Consider the following 5,463-nt stretch of genomic DNA (forward strand, 5'->3'; position numbering starts at 1 on the left):
GGGGCTCGGGGACCACCGAGCGAGGCCCGAGGGTAAAGAGCGCGCCCGGCCCCTTCCCGGGCGGTCAGCCTTCGGCCCCCGGGCTTCCTCTGTGCGAGTCTCTGCGGAAGGTGGAATGGAAGGGCCTATGGCTGAGATTCGGCCCCGTTCCCTGGCCGGGGTAGTAGGCGGGAGAAGACAGAAGTGGATCAACCACCTTTTGCCACGACTGGTCTTCTGAAACCTGAGACCCAGACGGCCAAACTGTGCCTCCCGCCGCCTCGCTTCTCTCCTTCTTGCCCCTGTGGCAGGGCTGCCTGTCTAGATCCCCTCCTCCAAACCAGCTTTTTGGTGTGAAAGTGGGAGTTAATCACTTGGGAAATCCTGACTGCTTGGGTTGGCGTGGCTGGGCCGTGAATTGTGGGTACCGGAGGTGCAGAGACGTAGGCCTTTGACACCTGCGGGCTGGCAAGGCACCACCCCTCTCTGCCGGCCCTTCCCCCAGGACACCGCCAGAGATCCACGTGGGCCCTGCAGTCCTGGCAGGCCATCGGAGGCTGGCACCCCTGCCACACCCCTCCCCCCAGTGGTGGTCCCTCTCTCATTCATTCCACCTTGGTGGTCTTGGAGAATTTTCTAAGGCTCATTAAATGAAGCTCGATTCTGTCCCTGTATTTTCAGAGCAAAAAAAAAAAAAAAAAAAAAAAGCTTTGCCACCTTCTTGTAGGTACCTTGGTTTCTCCTGTGAAATTGGATTGAGGCAGAAAATACAAGCAACGTGTAAATGTCAAGATGAGCCCCGTACAGAGGAAGGACTGCGACCACCTCACCCCCGTGTAGGAGGAGCCTCCTGAACCCGGAGTGCAACCACCTCCTTGTCCCACCGCTTCCCTTGGCAGGCAGAGCTTGGGGTGGTTCGGCAGCAGTGGAAGGCGGTGGTGAAAGAATCACCCCAGATCCGGGGCAGGGTGTGGGGGGCTCTGCTCAGTGGATGGCTGATGATGGACAGGGGAGTGTGGCTTTATTAAAGGGGGTCTTGCTGTCTGCGCCACCTGGCTCTCTGTAGCCCCAACCACAGGTGTCAACAGCGTTTGAAATGTGGCTCTTCCTACTAAGACCCGAGTTACTAGTAGCTTTTGTTCAGTTGCTGTTGCCTGAATGCCTACTGCGTGGCAGGCAGTGTGCGAGGCTCAGGTACAGACCGATTCCTCCTCATCTTTGCTTCAGGCCAGTAAAGTGGACCTCGGTGTCCTCCTCCTTATGGCCGAGGAAGCGGGCTCAGAGGGGAGACTGGGGCTGCCTGGGAGCACAAGGTCATGAACTGGCGCTGGCTTTGAAGCCACATGTCTGACCAGGCTGCACTGTGACTCCCATGGGCCTAAGGCTTATGCCTTTGCGGACCCCTTCCTCCATCAAAACGATAGTAAGTAAATATGATGTTTTATGACTATGTTGGTTTAAAGACAAATATAATCCAGACTGGATTAAAAATTAAAACATTTTCTTCAACCCTAAAATTTTATTTTTCCTCCTGATTTCAACAGAAATCAAGACTTTTTTTGCGGGTGTGTGGGGAGGGTCCCTACAAGTAATGGAGCCCTGGCACTGAGTCCCTGTACCTAATGGAGAGCTGGACTCAGTGTCTGACTTTCAGCTCAGCTTTCTTCCTGGGGCTCCTGGGAGGTGGGCTGGTAAAAAAGTGCCCCGCCTCGCAGCTCAGCCCTCGCTTTGCCTCTCCTTCTTCATATTCTAGGACAGTGGTCGCCAACCTTTTGGACCTCACACACCACCGGCTGGCGACCACTGTTCTAGGACATTGTAGGGCTAGCATGTCAAACTCGAGGCCAGCAGGCCTCGTTTAAATTGAGCTTTACCCCCTCCCCCCCCCCATCAAGAAAAGATCCAGCCCCACCCCCAGCACAGTCTACCTAATCCAGTTAAAGCCCTGCTGTTGATAACAAGGGCAGCGGCCAGGCCCGAGGATGTGCACCACTACTGGCTGGCAACCACTGTTCTAGGACACTCTAGGGCTAGCATGTCAAACTCGAGGCCAGTAGGCCTCGTTCCCCCCCCCCCATCAAGAAAAGATCCAGCCCCACCCCCAGCACAGTCTACCTAATCCAGTTAAAGCCCTGCTGTTGATAACAAGGGCAGCGGCCAGGCCCGAGGATGTGCACAGTGTCTGGTCCCCACAACGAGATTAGGCCTGGCGACCTTTTAATGAAACAGTGGCCTGGGAGGGAGAGTGGTGCTCAGCACGTTCGAGCCCTGCGGGCCGCTCCTGTCCCTGTTGATTTCATTAAGTGGAGTCTGGCTCAGGTGGACATGGAGGGAGGGGCGGCTGTGCAGGAGCTGCGAGGGTCTGGCGCCACGTCCTGTGCTCTGACCGGAAGGGCGGTGGCCATGGCAGGGGCCGCATGGGCCCCTCCGGCTCCAAGACTGGTCTGGGCAGAGGAGACCTTTGAGATGGAGAGCGTCTGCTTCCAGGCCTTTGAAGCTGCTGCCCACATTTCGCTCTGGGAACAAGGGAGGCCCACGAACTGCCAGAGTTCTGGGGGGCCAACCCATCTGGGAAAGAAGGAGGAAGAGTGCCCTTGATCTCCCCATTGGGAAGGGAAGGAGCATGACCCCAAGGCACTTGCTTACCAGGGAGAGCGTCTCAAATGATTTCACAGTTTCAAATGCAAATGTGCTTGTGGGTAGGTTGGGAAGTGTCTCCTCAGAACCCCCTCCCCCCACATCATCAGAAGCAGCCCCTCTTTGCACAAAGATCGGGTGTCAGTTTTGTTGAACGAAATAAGCAAGGGGGGGAAGTGCCGTTGCGAAGCATCCTCCAGCTCATCGTCTACAAAACACAGAACCACTCACTGCTCTGTCTTTTCTGTAAATCTGGATTTTCACGCTTAGGTCACCTGGAGGCGGCAGGCACAGGCCTGCCAGAGGTAGGCTGGTCTTGCTTGGTGTGAGTTTTCTGTCGCCCCTCATACCTGGACCGAGAACCACCCTCAGAATGGAAGGGGACGGGGGAAACAGATAGGGCCTCCGTAATTCCAAAGGCCATTCTTGGTCTCTGGCTGGATGCCTACTTACCAGGGGTCCATGTGGACCAGGAGGGCTGCCTCTGGAGCGTTTGACACGAGGATCTGGACCCAAGCCTTCTTCCATCCCTGCTCTCTTAACCTTCTGTGCCCACCCTGCTGGCTTTTCAGCCCACAGGGGGCGCCAGTGGTCATGGGATGTGGGTTTGAATGGCCTTGGGAGCATGGTTCCCCCTGGGTGAGGAGGACGGGGAGAGACTGCCCTGGAGCCCTCCTTCAAGGCACCTTCCTTGGCCGGCACCCATTCAGATCCGGGGTTGGCTTCAGTATTTGGAAAGCGTGACAGCTGTACCCTAGTGATTGGGCATCGGAATGGGCAAAGTCACAACACCCACAGACAGCCAATCCTCGGCGATCCAGAGGGGGCGCCGCTGAGCGTTTTCAGGAGGGAGGTGGGAGGTGCTCTTCCGCGGACGGGGGCGGGGCGGGGAGTGCTCTTGGAGCCTGAGTTTAACTCGTGGCTTGAATTCTTACTGCCGTTACTTTAAAATCTGCATCTGCTCTGCAAGTTACCTACGCGCCCCTTGCAGGCAGGGCCTCTCCTGTGTGGTTCCAGCGTCCAGCAGTGCGTCCGGCTTGTAGGAGGTGCTCAGCAAACAACTGAGTTGAGCAGCTACTTGCTGCCGATAATTTGGGGCACGTCCTTTATCCTCTTTGAGCCCCAATTTCACCCGTCAAATGGGGATAATACTATTATCATGGTGTTATTGCAAAGATTACATGGGAGGACGTGGGGGTGCTGAGGACAGAGTAGGGGTTCCCTGGTGAAGTCCCCCGTCCTCCCCTCCATTCTGCCTGTCTCCTTAGGAAACTGGTTGGTCGGGAAAAACGCTAGCTCTGGCTGCCTCACCACCGAGCGGCTCCGAGTCCCCGTGACCGTTCTCGGCCGCCTGAGCGCCCACGCTGCTCTGACCGCCCTCGGCCGGCCGCCCGAGCCCCACGCTGCTCTTGCTGTTCGTCCCCCTTGGATGAAGGAGGCGTGGCAGGCCCAGGGGGCAGAGCAGGTTCCTGCTGTCCTTCCTAATTCAGAGCTAATCAGATTCTGGCAGCCCGGCTAGCTGGGGTGAATCTAATAAAGGACAGGACAGCATTTCTCTCCGGCACATTTTCCTTGTTGGAGTCGGGCAAGGACTAGACCCCAAGGACACAGGAGTGAGCCGCGCTCTCTGCCTTCGAGGAGCTCACAGGGTGGCGAGCAGAGAGGCCGGGAGCACAGGAAGCAGGACACGAATAAGGGTGAGCAAGCGCCAGGCCGGCCTTGGGGACACGGAGGAGAGGAGGAGAGGACGAGTGATGGGCACGCGCCCATTTCAGGCTGGGGGGGCGGGAGGGGAAGAGGGGGCAGTCGCAGGGAGCAGGGGTCCCGGCACCCAGGAGTGTGAAGTGGGGGATAACACAGGTTGTGTCGTCAGACCCAGGAACAGTGACAGCCCCCCCTGAGCGGACTCGGGCTGCAGGTGGAACCTGAGGGAGGAGCATGTGCATTTCAGTGAGGATCAGCTGGCATTTCACTGGCGGGGAGTGAGCGGCTATTGGTGTGGCGGGTCAGACAGACTGAAGAGGGGAGGAGATGGGGCAGAAGCTCGGTGCCCTGGCTTGGGGGTGGTGACGGTGAAGATGGCCAGGAGGGAGGTGATGGGGAGAGGCCTGGGGAGGACCCCGGATTGGGTGGGTTGTCTGCGTTGGGACGAGGCGGAGACGGCCGCTCTGGGCACCTGGGAGGTCGGGAGAGGAGTGTGGCTCCGGATGGGCTGTGTGTCCGGATGTCCAGGTAGAGATGTTAGTGGACAGTGAGATGGGTTTGACTTGGGGGAGAGGACAGAACCGGCACCAGCCGCAGGAGTCGCCAGTGTAGAGGCGACAGGTAAGGACAGAGGCGAGAGGTTCCCTGTGTGCGGGGTTTCTGACACAGGTGTTCCCACCGCCATGGCAGTGTTTCTGGGAGATGACTTGCCAGAATGTACCTAAGACCTAAAAAGGCACCTGGCCCTCCTCCCGGGACTCCATTCCCCAGGCAGGAGTTAGCTAGGCAGGGTGCAAAGAACCCTGAGGGCTGGCTGATGTTTAACAAGTGAGCACGTGTCCGATTCACCACTAAGTTAGAAAAGCAGATTAGCCCTGGCGGTGGGGTTCGGGGAGGGGGGTGGCGGGGGCAGTCAGTTGGAGCATCGTGTCCTGTACACCCACAGGTGGTGGGTTCGATTGCCGGTCAGGGCACATCCCAGGTTGCGGCTTCAGTCTCCTTTCTGGTGGCCGTGTGTGGGAGGCAGCCTATCGATGTTTCTCTCTCACTTCGATCTCTCTCTCTCTCTCTCTCTCTCTCTCTCTCTCTCTCTCTCTCTCCCCCTCTCCCCCCTCCCTCCCCCCTCCCTCCTCTCCTCTCTCA

At 57.9% G+C, this 5,463-nt stretch overlaps 1 protein-coding gene across 4 annotated transcripts in view; it reads left to right on the plus strand.

Moving 5' to 3' along the window:
- The window catches only part of LOC102756542 (cytochrome b561), a 24,317-nt gene that overhangs the window by 14,284 nt on the left and 4,570 nt on the right, over window positions 1-5,463 (plus strand). The window contains exon 1 of one of the 4 annotated variants that reach the window (XM_015572441.1): window positions 3,873-4,313. The exons of 2 other annotated variants lie outside the window; for them this stretch is intronic. The gene's annotated coding sequence lies outside the window, so the exon portion shown is untranslated. Of the gene's footprint in view, window positions 1-3,872; window positions 4,314-5,463 lie in introns of those variants that run through there. One more of the 4 variants, XM_006776729.2, reaches the window with a different exon arrangement.

This window comes from Myotis davidii, unplaced genomic scaffold, assembly GCF_000327345.1.
Source record: "Myotis davidii unplaced genomic scaffold, ASM32734v1 scaffold69, whole genome shotgun sequence".
Taxonomy (NCBI): domain Eukaryota; kingdom Metazoa; phylum Chordata; class Mammalia; order Chiroptera; family Vespertilionidae; genus Myotis; species Myotis davidii.